General features: G+C 39.8%; 1 protein-coding gene and 1 pseudogene across 10 annotated transcripts in view; one reads left to right on the forward strand and one right to left on the reverse strand.

Moving 5' to 3' along the window:
* CNNM2 (cyclin and CBS domain divalent metal cation transport mediator 2) overlaps nt 1-19199 on the reverse strand; it is a 151794-nt gene that overhangs the window by 63193 nt on the left and 69402 nt on the right. The window lies entirely within an intron of this gene.
* LOC309643037 (ubiquitin-ribosomal protein eS31 fusion protein pseudogene) lies at nt 12775-17652 on the forward strand (annotated as a pseudogene). The gene has a single exon. The product of its transcript is annotated as a ubiquitin-ribosomal protein eS31 fusion protein pseudogene (transcript).

A 19199-nucleotide genomic window follows, 5' to 3' on the forward strand; every position in this document is an offset into this window, starting at 1 on the left:
CAAATAAATTCAGGGATACCTTGGAAGAATAATAGGTTATACAGCAAGTGCTAACTGAGAATCTCAAACTGATGAGCTTACAGGTCAGCTTTATTTATTTATTTTTTAACATCTTTATTGGAGTATAATTGCTTTACAATCGTGTGTTAATTTCTGCTGTATAACAAAGTGAATCAGCTATACATATACACACATCCCCATATCTCTTCCCCTCTTGTGTCTCCCTCCCTCCCACCCTCCCTATTCCACCCCTCTAGGTGGTGACAAAGCACCGAGCTTATCTCCCTGTGCTATGTGGCTGCTTCCCACTAGCTATCGGTTTTACATTTGGTAGTTCACACTCATTTTTAAATTGATTTGATGAGGTCCTCAATGTCTATAATGTCAATGTTAAGAAAAAACAAAGAAAGAAGTAAACTAACACAATACCAGTTAATTGGAAAAAACATAAATAATATTATTTCCTTCACGGGGAAAAAGCAAAGTAAGTTGAAACTTCAGAATCACAACTTTTCTTCTTTACCCCTTTTGCTATGGCTATGACCACATGGCAAGAAAATAACAAAACTGGAGAATGTGCATAAGCACATGGTGGTAATGTTCATGCAAGGTGTTCATGAGTCATGCGCTTCCTGCATTTCAGAGTGCCTGTACTATATTTCTTCAATGATATTTCAAATTCAAACATAAAAATCTTTATCTTCTATTTGGGGGTACAGAAAATATCAGTGGATTCATTGTATATGGTCAGATAAACAATTATTTACTATCATGAAAACACTCATTTTCTGGGCTTCCCTGGTGGCACAGTGGTTAAGAATCCACCTGCCAACGCAGGGGACACGGGTTCGAGCCCTGGTCCAGGAAGATCCCACATGCTGCGGAGCAACTAAGCCCGTGCACCACAACTACTGGGCTTGCGCTCTGAAGCCCATGAGCCACAACTACTGAGTCCGCGCACCGCAATTACTGAAGCCTGCGCACCTAGAGCCCGTGCTCCGTGACAAGAGAAGCCACCACAATGAGAAGCCCACACACCGCAGCAAAGAGTAGCTCCCGCTCGCCGCAACTAAAGAAAGCCCGCGCGCAGCAACGAAGACCCAACACAGCCAAAAATAAATAAAGATAAAATAAATTTAAAAAGAAAAACAACAAAAAAAGAACACTCATTCTCCTTACTTTCAAGAAGACATTTATTTACCCCATCTACATTTCCAGATGCTCCGTGAGGTTTTTCACCAGGTGACAAAAAGACTTTTCATCTCTGTTCTTTAAGAAATATTTGGCTTCAAAATGAAGAACAAACATACATCAACGTAACCTGAAATCTAGTCATTCCTCTCCCCTGGACCTCCACTGGCATTAAGTAACTTGGATTTGCCTTGTAATAACAGGTTACTGAGGGAATATGGTGCAATGTTCCTTAACGGAAGGATCAGCTCTCCAGGCCAGGAGCGCACGGTTCCTAACAGGGCTTGTTTGCACAATCTGCTCCCTTTGCCCTGTGAACCTATGGCTACTGCAGCCCTCCCAATCACTTCCCTACAACATGCCTTAGCAAATGCTCAACCTCACTTTTACTTTCTCTTTTCCCACTACCTTACTTTTACTGCTTATCCTAAATGGATCATTTGGTCATTCTGTTTCTTTAGACTTTACTACCTGTTTTCGTGAGTGGGCCCTACAACTAGAAAATACCCCTCATGAACAAGGACTCACCTGAAGCTATCATCAAAATTTAAATGTTTCAATATTCAGACAAAAGTGTTATTTTTCCAAATAGTTAGACTAGAAATCCAGCACTGTACTGTTTATCTCTTTTGCAATGGAGTGATATGGGGTCTAATTCCCTTCCTCTTGGGTCTGGGCTGACCCTACTGACTTACCAGTAACCAAAAGAATGAGCGGAACTGATGCAACTTCTGAGACTAGGTCAGATGAACCCTAGCAGTTTCCTCTGGTTCTCTAGGGATGCTTGATCTCTGGACAGGCCATCTCCAAAAGTTCCCTGTGCAGACTCTCCCTCTCAGAATACAGCCAGCAGGCGTACAGATTCAAGTTACATAGAGAGGCCATGTAGAAGTGCTCCAGTCAGCAGTTTCAGCTGAGCAGAGCCTTCAAGTCACCCCAGCCTGGACACTAGACACGTGAGTAAAGAAGTCTCCAGATGATTCTGGCCTCCAGCTGTTTGACTCTGCCTTTCAAGTCTTCTCAGCTAAAACCCTAGACTTCGGAGTACAGAGCAAGCCATCCCTGTTATGCCCTGTCTGAAATCCACAGAATCTGTGGGTATGATAAAATGATTATTTTTAAACCACTAGCATTTGAGGGTACTTTGTTACACGCCAACCAATAACTGTAACAGAGTTCCCACAGTTAATGAATTCCAGAAAGAAAATAGAGAAAACAGAAGAAAACTAGCAAAGTAGTATTTAGAAAGAACATGCATCTTCAAATTAAAATGGCCTACCAATGGCAAATACAACAAATTTAAAAGATTTATGTCAAGACATATTGCAGTCTTTCAAAGATCAAGTATAAAATCAGTCCTCTACATTGGAACAAGAATTAGGATAAGACTGGCCTCCTCACCATTAAGACTGGATGCTAGCAGGGCTTCCCTGGTGGTGCAGTGGTTAAGAATCCACCTGCCAATGAAGGGGACATGGGTTTGAGCCCTGGTCCGGGAGATCCCAAATGCCGTGGAGAAACTAAGCCCGTGTGCCACAACTACTGAGCCCATGCACCTAGAGCCCATGCTCTACAACGAGAAGCCACCGCAATGAGAAGCCTGAGCACCATAACGAAGAGTAGACCCCACTCACTGCAACTAGAGAAAGCTTGCGCACAGCAACAAAGACCCAACACAGCCAAAAATAAATTAAATTAAGTTTTAAAAAAGACTGGATGCTAGCAGACAATAAAGCAATCCATCAAAAGTCTCAGGAAAAATTTTTTCAACCTAGAATTCCACACCCAACTAGCCATTACATGTACAGGCTGAATAAAAGGACTCAAAGTGTACTTTCTTCACATCTTTCAATAAGATGGTCCTTAAGGATATGTTCCATCATTATCAGGGAGTATGTCAAGAAAGGAAGAAATACAGGATTGAGGAAACAATCTAGGAAAGCAATAATGAGAATTCACAGGACAATAACTAGAAATAAATGCCTAAAGAGTAATCAGTCTAGTCTGGAGCAACAATGGGCTCTGGGGAGGTTTCAGGGAGGGAGGGAGACTAGAACTCAGTAGACTGTATAATAAAATGGAGACTTCAGTGGTTAAGAATCCACCTGCCAACGCAGGGGACACAGGTTTGAGCCCTGGTCTGGGAAGATCCCACATACCGCGGATCAACTAAGCCCACGCGCTACAACTACTGAGCCTGTGCTCTAGAGCCCGCGAGCCACAACTACTGAGCCCGCACGCCTAGAGTCCGTGCTCTGCAACAAGAGACGCCACCGCAATGAGAAGCCCGCACACCACAATGAAGAGTAGCCCGCACTCGCCGCAACTAGAGAAAGCCAGCGCACAGCAATGAAGACCCAACTCAGCCAAAAATAAAATAAATAAGACACTATACAAGAAAGGAAATGTGGGCTTCCCTGGTGGTGCAGTGGTTGAGAGTCCGCCTGCCAATGCAGGGGACACTGGTTCGAGCCCTGGTCTGGGAAGATCCCACATGCCACGGAGCAACTGGGCCCGTGAGCCACAATTGCTGAGCCTGCGCGTCTGGAGCCTGTGCTCCGCAACAAGAGAGGCCGCGATAGTGAGAGGCCCGCGCACCGCGATGAAGAGTGGCCCCCACTTGCCGCAACTGGAGAAAGCCCTCGCACAGAAACGAAGACCCAACACACCCAAAAATAAATAAAGAAATAAATTAAAAAAAAAAAAAAAAAAAGAATCTTAACTTTAAAAAAAAAAAAGGAAATGTAATCAAGGTACAGTACTAGGATGAGAAGTGAACAGTATTTATATAGTCATAATAATATAAGTGATTTATTGATTTGTATATAGGTTGAATCTAAGACAACCATAGTTACCTTACAGAATGAAATCAAAATCTCACCAGCTTCGATTATATTGATAAAAGTCCTTTACTTTTAATAACAAAAAGTAAAAAGATGTCACAAATTGGAATTATAAGAGGGAAGATATAAAAAAGGTAGAGGCACTACTGTTCTAACTATTGAAAACAGAAAAAAATAATAGATAAAACCAAACTTTAGTTTTTTGAAAAGGTCAAAAAAATTGCTAAATCTCTAGCAAGTGTAACAAAGAGAAAAACATAACACAAATTTTATCAGGAATGAAAAGAGGGAATTTCATTACAGACATTAAAAAGTTAATAAGACATTAAAAGAAGAGAATACTACAAACAATGCTACAACACATAAATTCAACAATTTAGGTGAAAGGGGCCAATTCCTTAAACTCCAAACTAGCAAAACTTATCCAAGATGAAATAAATAACCTGAACATTTAACAAAATTTAATTGTAGATAAAAACCTTCTGTCTTTATCTCTTTATCACAGATATAGAGAACTAGTGGTTACCAGGGGGGAGAGGGTAGTGGGGAAGGGGCAATATAGGGGTAGGGAATTAAGAGGTACAAACTATTAGGTATAAAATAAGCTACAGAGCTTCCCTGGTGGCGCAGTAGTTAAGAATCCGCCTGCCAACACAGGGGACATGGGTTCGAGCCCTGTTCTGGGAAGATCCCACATGCCGTGGAACAACTAGGCCCGTGCACCACAACTACTGAGCCTGTGAGTCACAACTACTGAAGCCCATGAGCCTAGAACCCATGCTCTGCAACGAGAAGCCACTGTAATGAGAAGCCCACGCACTGCAACGAAGAGTAGCCCCCACTCGCCGCAACTAGAAAAAGCCTGTGCACAGCAACAAGGACCCAATGCAGCCAAAAATAAATAAATAAAATAAACTTTAAATAAATAAAATACACTACAAAGACATACTGTACAACATGGGGAATGTAGCCAATATTTTACAGTATCTATAAATGGAGTATAACCTTTAAAAATTGTGAATCACTATATTATACACCTGTAACTTATAAAATATTATATAGCAACTATACTTCAGTTAAAAAAAAAAAAAAAACAACCTTCTGGGGAAAAAATCTCCAGGCCCCTATGATTTCACTGGTGAATTCTACCAAACGTTTAAAAAAGAAGTAACACTAAACATATATAAAGAAGTAACACTAAATATATATAATCTCTACAGAAAATATAAGTGGTAGGTACACTTCCCATCTTATGAGACCAGCATCAACCTGATTCCAAAGCCAGACCAAAACTAAAGGAAAACTACAGACCAGTATCCGTTCCTTACAAACTTATATGCAAAATTCCTCAACATAATACAGCCTTCTTTATCAGTGGGTTCCACATCTGAATTCAATTAACTGTGGATCAAAGATTTCAGGAGAATTCTATCAAACATTTAGAGAAAAGCTAACACCTATCCTTCTCAAACTCTTCCAAAATATAGCAGAGGGAGGAACACTCCCAAACTCATTCTACAAGGCCACCATCACCCTGATACCAAAAGCAGACAAAGATTTCACAAAGAAAACTACAGGCCAATATCACTGATGAACATAGATGCAAAAATCTTCAACAATATACTAGCAAAACAGAATCCAACAGCACATTAAAAGGATCATACACCATGATCAAGTGGGGTTTATCCCAGGAATGCAAGGATTCTTCAATATATGCAACTCAATCAATGTGATACACCATATTAACACATTGAAGGAGAAAAACCATATGATCATCTCAATAGTTGCAGGGAAAGCTTTTGACAAAATTTAACACCCATTTATGATAAAAACCCTCCAGAAGTAGGCATAGAGGGAACTTTCCTCAACATAATAAAGGCCATATATGACAAACGCACAGCCAACATCGTCCTCAACGGTGAAAAACTGAAACCATTTCCACTAAGATCAGGAACAAGACACGGTTGCCCACTCTCACCACTATTATTCAACATAGTTTTGGAAGTTTTAGCCACAGCAATCAGAATAAAAAGAAATAAATGGAATCCAAATCGGAAAAGAAGATGTAAAGCTGTCACTGTTTGCAGATGACATGATACTATACAGTGAGAATCCTAAAGATGCTACCAGAAAACTACTAGAGCTAATCAATGAATTTGGTAAAGTAGCAGGATACAAAATTAATGCACAGAAATCTCTTGCATTCCTATACACTAATGATGAAAAATCTGAAAGTGAAATTAGGAAAACACTCCCATTTACCATTGCAACAAAAAGAATAAAATATCTAGGAATAAACCTACCTAAGGAGACAAAAGACCTGTATGCAGAAAATTATAAGACACAGATGAAAGAAATTAAAGATGATATAAATAGATGGAGAGATATACCATGTTCTTGATTGGAAGAATCAACATTGTGAAAATGACTCTACTACCCAAAGCAATCTACAGATTCAATGCAATCCCTAACAAACCAGCAATGGCATTTTTCACAGAACTAGAACAAAAAATTTCACAATTTGTATGGAAACACAAAAGACCCCGAATAGCCAAAGCAATCTTGAGAAAGAAAAACAGAGCTGGAGGAATCAGGCTCCCTGACTTCAGACTATACTACAAAGCTATAGTAATCAAGACAGTATGGTACTGGCACAAAAACAGAAATATAGATCAATGGAACAGGACAGAAAGCCCAGAGATAAACCCACGTGCATATGGTCACCTTATCTTTGATAAAGGAGGCAAGAATATACAGTGGAGAAAAGACAGCCTCTTCAATAAGTGATGCTGGGAAAACTGGACAGCTACATATAAAAGAATGAAATTAGAACACTCCCTAACACCATACACAAAAATAAACTCAAAATGGATTAAAGACCTAAATGTAAGGCCAGACACTATCAAACTCTTAGAGGAAAACATAGGCAGAACACTCTATGACATAAATCACAGCAAGATCCTTTTTGACCCACCTCCTAGAGAAAGGGGAATAAAACCAAAAATAAACAAATGGGACCTAATGAAACTTAAAAGCTTTTGCACAGCAAAGGAAACCATAAACAAGACCAAAAGACAACCCTCAGAATGGGAGAAAATACTTGCAAATGAAGCAACTGACAAAGGATTAATCTCCAAAATTTACAAGCAGCTCATGCAGCTCAGTGTCAAAAAAACAAACAACCCAATCCAAAAATGGGCAGAAGACCTAAATAGACATTTCTCCAAAGAAGATATACAGATTGCCAACAAACACATGAAAGAATGTTCAACATCATTAATCATTAGAGAAATGCAAATCAAAACTACAATGAGATATCATCTCACACCAGTCAGAATGGCCATCATCAAAAAATCTACAAACAATAAATGCTGAAGAGGGTGTGGAGAAAAGGGAACCCTCTTGAACTGTTGGTGGGAATGTAAATTGATACAGCCACTATGGAGAACAGTATAGAGGTTCCTTAAAAAACTAAAAATAGAACTACCATACAACCCAGCAATCCCACTATTGGGCATATACCCTGAGAAAACCATAATTCAAAAAGAGTCATGTTCCACAATGTTCATTGCAGCTCTATTTACAATAGCCAGGACATGGAAGCAACCTAAGTGTCCATCAACAAATGAATGGATAAAGAAGATGTGGCACATATATACAATGGAATATTACTCAGCCATAAAAAGAAACGAAACTGAGTTATTTGTAGTGAGGTGGATGGACCTAGAGTCTGTCATACAGAGTGAAGTAAGTCAGAAAGAGAAAAACAAATACCATATGCTAACACATATATATGGAATCTTAAAAAAAAAAGAAAAGAAAAAAAAAAATGGTCATGAAGAACCTAGGAGCAAGACGGGAATAAACACACAGACCTACTAGAGAATGGACTTGAGGCTACGGGGAGGGGGAAGGGTAAGCTGGGACAAAGTGAGAGAGTGGCATGGACATAAATACACTAACAAATTGTAAAATAGATAGCTAGTGGGAAGCAGCCGCATAGCACAGGGAGATCAGCTCGGTGCTTTGTGACCACCTAGAGGGGTGGGATGGGGAGAGTGGGAGGGAGACGCAAGAGGGAAGAGATATGGGGACACATGTATATGTATAACTGATTCACTTTGTTATAAAGCAGAAACTAACACACCATTGTAAAGCAATTATACTCCAATAAAGATGTTAAAAAAAAAAGATTTCAGGAAAAGAAAAGCAAAAAAATAATAAAACTTCAATTTCCTTCACACAGGCAACTATTTACACAGTATTTGCACTATATTTAAACTACTTATATAACATTTATATTGTATTAGGTATTATAAGTAATCTAGAGATGATATAAAATATAAGGGAGAATGGCATAGGTTATATGCAAATACTACACCATTTTATATAAGGGACTTGAGCATCCTAGGATTTTGGTATCCGTCGGGGTCTTGGAACCAATCCCCTGAGGATACCAAGGAATGACTGAATTAACAAATGTCTAGCCAAACCAGGCCAATAATCTACTCTGGCCATTGGAGATGTATGAAACACACCATCCTATATGGTGTGTTTCTACTATGTAAGTTTTTTAATGCACACAATTAGTAATTATCAAAAATCCAAATACTATGGTAAGCGCAAAGGGGAGTATGCATTCATTCAATTAATAGTTTCTGAATATCAAGTTCTATAAGTCAGTTACAAATAAGCCAAGGACAATGTCCTAGAAGAACTGACCACCTAGAAAGGAGATACAGAAACCTGTGTTATACAGTCATCTTTTGGTATGGGGGTGGGGTCGGTTCCAGCACACAACCCCCCATACCAAAGTCCAGGAATGCTCAACTCCCTCATACAAAATGGCACAGTATTTGCATATAACCTAAGCATATCCTCCCCCGATACTCTGTATCATCTCTAGATTATTTATAATACCTAATACATGTAAATTCTATGTAAACAGATATAAATACAATATAAATGCTATGTAAATAGTTGCTAGCAAGCAGCAAAAATAAGTTTTGTTTCTTGGAAATTTCTGGAAATTTTTTGAATACTTTATACCCACCAGTTTTTTGCATACACGGATGGGGGACACGTGGATTACCCATCTGCCACTATCAAAAATCCAACCTGGGGTACATATACCTGGGAGTGTGTAATTATGATCCCCATTTTCTAGATCAGGGAAGTGAAGGTTGGAGAGATCAACTAGATCTGCTCTAGATAGATTCCACAGCTGGAAAATGAGAGTGCCAAGGTTCAAATCCAGGGCCTGTGCTATTAACTACTGTGATTATAATGTGGCAGGCAAGAGAATCAGGGATGGGCAAGGAATCACACTCCCACTCACAAGTAGGTAGACAGTGCACAGCTCAACCTCCCAGCCTTCCCCTGACACATACTCCCCCCTCCCATTCATTAGCATCCAAACAGAAAGGCAGAAAGGAATTGGAGCTGCTCCTCATAAAGGATGCCCCAACTGAGGTGGGTACCAGTGCACAGTCTTTGGCAGGTATGTTTATTTTGGAAGAAGAATGCCAAGGGACACAATTTCTGCCTTCAGAAAGCTTAGTCTAGTTTATACCCAAAGATCATGTCCTCAAATTGTCCGCAAATATGTGGTGTGCTCAGGGATTGTAATACATGTGCACATACACATCAGTGTGTGTATAGTAGATAGTCATGTAAATGCACATGTATATGGAGAACAGTATAGATTTTCTCTAAAAAAAATCCTAGTAGCGCCATTCTACTTAATAATGTAATACTTCATAGCTGAGCTAAATGGACTCTCACCCTATGAGAATTTTTTTTTTTTAAGTTTACTATGAGTATAACCAAGACTTTAAGGGTTACTGGTTAAACTATTAAGAACTCTTTCAAAGTAGCCTCAAGCACTTAGAAGTATCCATTTACATGCAAAACCGAGGCTCAGGTAATTGCAAATTCCTTAAGGATCATGCTGGGTAACATGTGATTTACGTTTTATGTACATATACATATACACACAAATGACAATATAACATTGCTTGAAAAATACTGTGTTTCATGGAGGCTAAACAATATGTTACTAAATAACCAAGAGATCACTGAAGAAATCAAAGAGGAAATCAAAAAATACCTAGAGACAAATGACAAGGAAAACACGACGACCCAAAACCTTTGGGATGCAGCAAAAGCAGTTCTAAGAGGGAAGTTTATAGCTATACAAGCCTACCTAAAGAAACAAGAAAAATCTCAAGTAAACAATCTAACCTTACACCTAAAGGAACTAGAGAAAGAACAAACAAAACCCAAAGTTAGCAGAAGGAAAGAAATCATAAAGATCAGAGCAGAAATAAATGAAATAGAAACTAAGAAAACAATAGCAAAGATCAATAAAACTAAAAGCTGGTTCTTTGAGAAGATAAAAAAAATTGATAAGCCATTAGCCAGACTCATCAAGAAAAAGAGGGAGAGGACTCAAATCAATAAAATCAGAAATGAAAAAGGAGAAGTTACAACAGACACTGCAGAAATACAAAGCATCTTAGACTACGACAAGCAACTCTATGCCAACAAAATGGACAACCTGGAAGAAATGGACAAATTCTTAGAAAGGTATAACTTTCCAAGACTGAACCAGAAAGAAACAGAAAATATGAACAGACCAATCACAAGTAATGAAATTGAAACTGTGATTAAAAATCTTCCAACAAAAGTCCAGGACCAGATGGCTTCACAGGTGAATTCTATCAAACATTTAGAGAAGAGCTAACACCTATCCTTCTCAAACTCTTACAAAAAATTGCAGAGGAAGGAACACTCCCAAACTCATTCTATGAGGCCACCATCACCCTGATACCAAAACCAGACAAAGACACCACAAAAAAAGAAAATTACAGACCAATATCACTGATGAATATAGATGCAAAAATCCTCTACAAAATACTAGCAAACAGAATCCAACATCACATTAAAAGGATCATACACCACGATCAAGTGGGATTTATCCCAGGGATGCAAGGATTCTTCAATATACGCAAATCAATCAATGTGATACACCACATTAACAAACTGAAGAATAAAAACCATATGATCATCTCAATAGATGCAGAAAAAGCTTTTGACAAAATTCAACACCCATTTATGATAAAAACTCTCCAGAAAGTGGGCATAGAGGGAACCTACCTCAACATAATCAAGGCCATATATGACAAACCCACAGCAAATATCATTCTCAATGGTGAAAAACTGAAAGCATTTCCTCTAAGATCAGGAACGAGACAAGGATGTCCACTCTCACCACTATTATTCAACATAGTTCTGGAAGTCCTGGCCACAGCAATCAGAGAAGAAAAAGAAATAAAAGGAATACAAATCAGAAAAGAAGAAGTAAAACTGTCACTGTTTGCAGATGACATGATACTATACATAGAGAATCCTAAAACTGCCACCAGAAAACTGCTAGAGCTAATTAATGAATATGGTAAAGTTGCAGGATACAAAATTAATGCACAGAAATCTCTTGCATTCCTATACACTAATGATGAAAAATCTGAAAGAGAAATTATGGAAACACTCCCATTTACCATTGCAACAAAAAGAATAAAATACCTAGGACTAAACCTACCTAGGGAGACAAAAGACCTGCATGCAGAAAACTATAAGACACTGATGAAAGAAATTAAAGATGATACCAACAGATGGAGAGATATACCATGTTCTTGGATTGGAAGAATCAACATTGTGAAAATGACTATACTACCCAAAGCAATCTACAGATTCAATGCAATCCCTATCAAATTACCAATGGCATTTTTTTACAGAACTAGAACAAATCATCTTAAAATTTGTATGGAGACACAAAAGACCCCAAATAGCTAAAGCAGTCTTGAGGGGAAAAAAACGGAGCTGGAGGAATCAGACTCCCTGACTTCAGACTATACTACAAAGCTACAATAATCAAGACAATATGGTACTGGCACAAAAACAGAAACATAGATCAATGGAACAAGATAGAAAGCCCAGAGAGAAAGCCACGCACCTATGGTCAACTAATCTATGACAAAGGAGGCAAACATACACAATGGAGAAAAGACAGCCTCTTCAATAAGTGGTGCTGGGAAAACTGGACAGCTACATGTAAAAAAATGAAATTAGAATACTCCCTAACACCATACACAAAAATAAACTCAAAATGGATTAGAGACCTAAATGTAAGACTGGACACTATAAAACTCTTAGAGGAAAACATAGGAAGAACACTCTTTGACATAAATCACAGCAAGATCTTTTTTGATCCACCTCCTAGAGTAATGGAAATAAAAACAAAAATAAACAAATGGGACCTAATGAAACTTCAAAGCTTTTGCACAGCAAAGGAAACCATAAACAAGACGAAAAGACAACCCTCAGAATGGGAGAAAATATTTGCAAACAAATCAACGGACAAAGGATTAATCTCCAAATTATATAAACAGCTCATTCAGCTCAATATTAAACAAACACCCCAATCCAAAAATGGGCAGAAGACCTAAATAGATATTTCTCCAAAGAAGACATACAGATGGCCACGAAGCACATGAAAAGACGCTCAACATCACTAATTATTAGAGAAATGCAAATCAAAACTACAATGAGGTATCACCTCACACCAGTTAGAATGGGCATCATCAGAAAATCTACAAACAACAAATGCTGGAGAGGGTGTGGAGAAAAGGGAACCCTCTTGCACTGTTGGTGGGAATGTAAGTTGACACAGCCACTATGGAGAACAATATGGAGGTTCCTTAAAAAACTAAAAATAGAATTACCATATGACCCAGCAATCCCACTACTGGGCATATACCCAGAGAAAACCATAATTCAAAAAGAGTCATGTACCAAAATGTTCATTGCAGCTCTATTTACAATAGCCAGGTCATGGAAGCAACCTAAATGCCCATCAACAGACAAATGGATAAAGAAGTTGTGGTACATATATACAACGGAATATTACTCAGCCATAAAAAGGAACGAAATTGAGTCATTTGTTGAGACGTGGATGGATCTAGAGACTGTCATACAGAGTGAAGTAAGTCAGAAAGAGAAAAACAAATATCGTATATTAACGCATGTATGTGGAACCTAGAAAAATGGTACAGATGAACCGGGTTGCAGGGCAGAAGTTGAGACACAGATGTAGAGAACAAACGTATGGACACCAAGGGGGGAAAACTGCGGTGGGGTGGGGATGGTGGTGTGCTGAATTGGGCGATTGGGATTGACATGTATAAAGTGATGTGTATAAAATTGATGACTGATTAAAAAAATAAAAATAAAAACAAATTAAAAAAATTTTAAAAAAAAAGAAAAATACTGTGTTTAAGATTTTAAGCTAGTTTAGACTGGCCTTCCCTCTACTCCCTCAAGTTAGTATGGCTTTACTACATATGATGGAATTTAAGAAATAAAGTAATGAAAATTCTAAGAGCTAAGCAAACCAATTAGGAAAAAGTGGCATAACAGCATAATGGAAAAAGTTAAATGTCACAGTTCAAATCCTGAGACCATATACCACAATTTTAAAAGGAAGTAACCCAAAAGAATAAAAATATCCATTTTAATCAATGTCTTATTTTCTTCAATTATTTCTATCCCATTTTAGCTAGAAAGGATTTCATGACGGAGAAGAGTAAACAAAGAGGGCACACTCTTTCGAAATTACAAATTTCCTAGGACCGCAACGGAAAATATAAAAAGTTGGGTCTAAAGTGGTTCAGAACAAGCCTCCCAAAAATGTGCCATTTTTGCATGAGGCAATTGAGCTGAAGGTAATCAAGATCCTGCAGGTTCAGGAGAAACCTCTATCCCTCCCTTAACTACCTAGAGGAATTTATATTGGAGATTTTTTTTAGAAAAGGTTATTATCTGAGAAATTTTATCTAAGTGGCCCCATCCACATGGAGAACAAACATCTAATCACCAAATGTCTGCTCTTCTTGTCTTGTAAATGACCCTCCTGTCCTTGGAGGCCCCGGACCCTTATCCCATTCCTTAGTTCAGGATGGCATGTATACTTCATTTTACCTTTCTGTCTCTCAATCTCTCAGGTATATGCAGTTCCCATATATAACAAATATTTTTCTTCCAGTTTTAATGACATATACTTGACACACATACAGCATCGTGTAAGTTTAAGATGTACAGTATAATGATTTGACAGCATGAAACGATTATCACAAGATTAGTGAGCATCCACCATCTCATACAGATACAAATTAAAGAAACAGAAAAAGTTTTTTTCCTTGTGATGAGAATTCGATAGTAAATCCTAACAACTTTCATATGTAACACACAGCAGTGCTAATTATATTTATCACGTTGTACATTACATCCCTAGTACTTATTTTTCTGATAACTGGAAGTTTCTACCTTTTGATTGCCCTCATCCAATTCCTCTTCCCTCTCCCTCCCACCTCTGGTAACCACAAAGCTGATCTTTTTCTATGAATTTGTTTGTTTCTGAAATATAGTTGACCTAGGAATAACATAGTTTAATATTACACAATAGTGATTTGATAATTCTAGACATTTCAAAAGGATCACCACAATAAATCGTTATGATCTGTCACCATACAAAGATTTACATATATTCCCACACTGTACATTTCAAACCCGTGACTCATTTATTTTGCATCTGGAAGTTTGTACCTGTTAATATCCTTTACCTATTTCTCTCCTCCCCACATCCCCATCCCATCCGGCAAACCAAAATTAAATGTGATTTTCTCCTGTTGATCTGACTCATGTCAATTTAATTCTTAGACCAGCCAGAAGAACCTAGAAGGGTAGAGCAGAGTTTTCTTCCTTCCTGACGGGTCTCAGTCTTGAAAAGACAGAGATCTTGTCTTACTCTCCAACAATAATGCAAATTCTCCATCTAGTTGGAGGATGGGGTAAAAGAAACAAGAAGGTACATTTCTGCAAAGATCTTTAAAGTTCCACATCCTCAAACAACCATTCAAGGCATGCACATTAAGGAAGGGACAAAGACATTCCCTCACACCTCACAAATCAAAAAGCGGGAAGGGTTAGAAAGAGGACCAAGATTACACTAAAGAGGCTTTCGAATCTGCCATCTACAGAGGAACTGCAGCCAAGATGCAGATTATTGTGATGACCATCACTCTGGAGGTTGAACCCTGGGATACAATAGAAAATGTAAAGGCCAAGATCCAGGATAAGAAAGGAAGTCCTCCTGATCAGCAAAGACTTCTTTGCTGGCTAGCAACTGCAAGATGGACTTTGCCTACAACATTCGAAGGAGTCCACTCTTCATCTGTGTGGAGACTTCGTGGTGGTGCTAAGAAAAGGAAGAAGTCTTACACCACTCCCAAGAAGAGCAAGCATAAGAGAAAGAAGGCTAAGCTGGCTGTCTTGAAATACCGTAAGGTGGATGAGAATGGTAAAATCAGCCACCTCCGCAGGGAGTGCCCTTCAGATGAATGCGGTGCTGGAGTTTCCACGGCCAGCCACTTTGACAGATGCTATTGTGGCAAATGTGATCTAATCTATTGTTTCAAGAAACCGGAAGACAAGTAATTGTACACTGATTAACGAAAGACATGAGCTAATAAACTAAAAAATAAAAATTTACACAAAAGAAACCCAGTATGAAGTTTCGGTGAGGAGTGTTCTAGATTAGGAATTGGGCTTGTTCTCTCCTTACCCCCCCTCACTGGCCTTGTGCCCTGTCCACCTGAAAGCCCAATGGACATGAAATGTAAGGGGCTGTGATGACTGCTATTATAAATGACACGGGGGACTTCCCTGGTGGTCCAGGTGTTAAGACTCCACGCTTCCACTGAAGGGGACACGGGTTCAATTCCTGGTTAGAGAACTAGGATCCCACGTGCTGCGCAGTGCAGCCAAAAAGTTAAATAAATATATAAATGACACTATTCCTACCATACTAATAACCTTCAATGAGCCAGGAGCCCTAGAGTTCGACGAGTGAAGAGGACATTTTAAAAAACCCAAAGTACCTTTAAGTGTTTCATTTTCTTAGTGTAGTTAGACATGACTCACTTCAGCTAAGAACTCACACAAAACAAGTATTTTTTCTTCCCTGGCACATCAGGTAAGCCTCAATTTTTAAAAATTTAATTTGCTGAAGTAGCCTCAGGAGAAAAAGGCAAGAAAAAAGAAGACCACAACTAAGTTTATAGATAAGGCAAAAGTTACTCACTAAAGGAAGAGTAACTTTCTTCAGGAGCTGTTCAAGATGATTGAAAAGATAACAAAAGTTTCCCCTGCTCATCCGGACATGTTGCCACAAGTTCAGCGACAGTGGTTTGCTTGTCTGTATGGACAGAAGTGACTAAGGGGAGAGGACTTTAAAAATACTCCTGTTTACCTAATGGAACTCGATGTTCAGAATGCTCATCTCATTCCTTTATCCATCTCCTCTCCTGGTTCACTCACCACAAACAAGGGCTGAGATCACTTCCCGGGCAGAAGGAGGGAGGGAAGATACTACTACATACTAATAATTTTTTATTTTTGCTTTTCACCCTGGCACATGTATTTGGCAATGATCTCTGAAAACTTCTAAAAGCATTATAAAACTACAGTAAGGTGAATAATCACCATCAATTAACTCACCAATCCTAATAATGAATGGTCTCCCTTGACACTCTCCTTAACACTGTTTTTTGTTTTTATTTTATGCCATGCTGCGTGGCATGTGGGATCTTAGTTCCCAGACCAGGGATGGAACCCGCTCCCCCTGCAGTGGAAGCACGGAGTCTTAACCACTGGACCGCCAGGGAAGTCCTTCCTTATCACTGATATCAAAAAATTTTACACCAAATTCAGAAACTCTCAAATCTAGTTTTCATCACATAACTCACATGTTTAAGGACTTAGAGGGGGAGACGCTTACCATTTCAGGATGTATAAATATATCCTGAAGGTGACTATTTTCAAGCCTCTGGAAAATTTTCAGTCACATGAACACCCCATAACTATCATGTTTTAGTCGTGTCTTCAGCTCAGTTTCAGTCACACTCACCTTACTCAGTCCCATCCGAGCACGCCCACGCTGAAGCCTCCCACTGTCATCCCAAGAAGACCCCTCTCTTTTCTATGATTTAGTGCACGTCATACACTGCGATGTTGGGATCCCCTTCCTCAAGGGAAGGTCTCTCACTTCCCCCTCACATCTGGCACGGGCGGGCCTCAATGTTGTGGAACAGTGAATAAGCGTTGTCTCCCCACCTCTGAGATACTGATTCACGTCCATCACTCTTTTCACAAACTTGGCTGAAGATTCACGTTGTCTCTGCAGCCTTCTCTGATGGAGCTGTTCTACACCAACCCTTCTGCTACTACCATCACCATCAAGCAGTCCTTCCTGCAACAGATACTCACTGAGCCTCTATCACAAGCCAGGCTCTGCTCTCAGGCTGGAAACGAAGCAATGAACCAAACAGATAAAAATCCCTGCCCGCGTGGAGCGTACATTCTAATAGGGGGAAGTGGGGTGCCCTGGAAATCTCACATTCAATTTGAACTTCATTATAATTTAGTTGTTTTGAGTCTATATCGAGTCAAGTGACTGTCTAGACTCCTGTCAGAGATATTCTGCAAAGACAGGTACCAACAACTCCTCCAAACCTGCACACATAGAGTCTACCTCTTGATAGGAAGAGTAGTCCTATTTCCTCTCTACCTGAACCTGAGCTGCCCTGTGACTTGATCAGCAGAATCATCAGAAGTGACTGCTGTGCCAGTTCTGGGCCTGGGCCCTAAGAGTCCTGACAGCTCCCACTGCCTGGGAAACCAGGTACCATGTAAAGAAGCTCAGCCTATCCTGCCAGAGAGAAGGCCGTGTGGAGAGAAGGCCCCGAGGATGAGAACCGTGGCACTCCGGGTGACAGCGTGAGGCCGCAGACATGTGAGTGAGGCCACCTCAGACCTTCCAGCCACCAAGTGAACGCAGCCCCGTGAGTGAGCCCAACAAACATCACTGGAGCAGAGATCACCACCCATGATAAATTCCTGAACTTCCGCATCACAACCAATAAAATGGTGGTTGTTTTAAGCCACTAAATTTGGAGGGCCGGGAGGGGGAGTTGTTGTTAGGTAGCAGTAGGTAACCGAGATCCTGCCTTAATAAGACAGTGCTCTTAACCAGAGCCAGGGGTGGCATTTTCTGCATGTTTCTAAGCCTTCATTACGTCCGTTATGGTTAGGCAAAAATGAAACATCCAGTCAAAATCTGACGAGGGAATACTTATAAAACTAAATGGGGGAGGGGATTCTGGGAAGGTGCCGCAGCATGAAGCACCAGGAATCTATCTCCCACCTAGACAACAACTGCATTGGTAGAATCTGTCTGATCCAACCATTTTGGAACTTTGAAGGCTTGCAACTTCCACAGGAAGACTTAGATGGTAAATTGTGGTGAATGTCAGTCAATTTTGGCTCTTAGCACAGTAGGAGCTACCCATCCTCCACCCCCAACCCCTGGCAGACAACTGTGCATGTTTTCCTGGAACCACTGCCCACAGCTTGTGGGAGCTAGGGTGGGCAAAAAGGACCCTGTCCTCCAAATATCGGCATCTCTGCTCTGAGTGCTGATGGCTGCTTCTGATCACAGAGCGCAGACAAGAAGGTGGGCGGCCACTGTCGCTGTGCCTCCCCGACCCTACTGCAGCCCCTTCCCTCTGGCTGAAATGACTTCCAGGGGGATTAAAAGGCCTGACCCCTTCTCCCCCTTCATTTTTCACTTTTTCCCCTTTTGGAGCCAGACTTTAAAGACTAGGACATTTAAAAACAACTGCATATATGGAGAAAATTAGAAAGTGACTGTGTACGCCCAGGGAAAGGCTCAGAAAAGACCTGGGAAGACCTTCAGCTTACTCAGACTGACCCTCAGCAAAGAGACCATCTACAACAATCAAAAACAAAAAACAAACAATAAGAAAAACAAGCAAACCCTAGGGAAGGGGGAAATCTGATTTCCAGAGTTACCACATTATTAAATTCAAAAGTCCAGTAAAATAAAATAAATCACAAGGCATATAAAGGAACAGCAAAGTATGGCTCACTCAAAGAAAAAGAAAAATATCAGGACTTCCCTGGTGGTCCAGGGGTAAAGAATCCGCCTTTCAACACAGGGGACGCAGGTGCGATCCCTGGTCGGGGAAC

This window comes from Balaenoptera physalus (genome assembly GCF_965194825.1).
Source record: "Balaenoptera physalus genome assembly, chromosome: 14".
In the NCBI taxonomy this organism is placed as follows: Eukaryota; Metazoa; Chordata; class Mammalia; order Artiodactyla; family Balaenopteridae; genus Balaenoptera; species Balaenoptera physalus.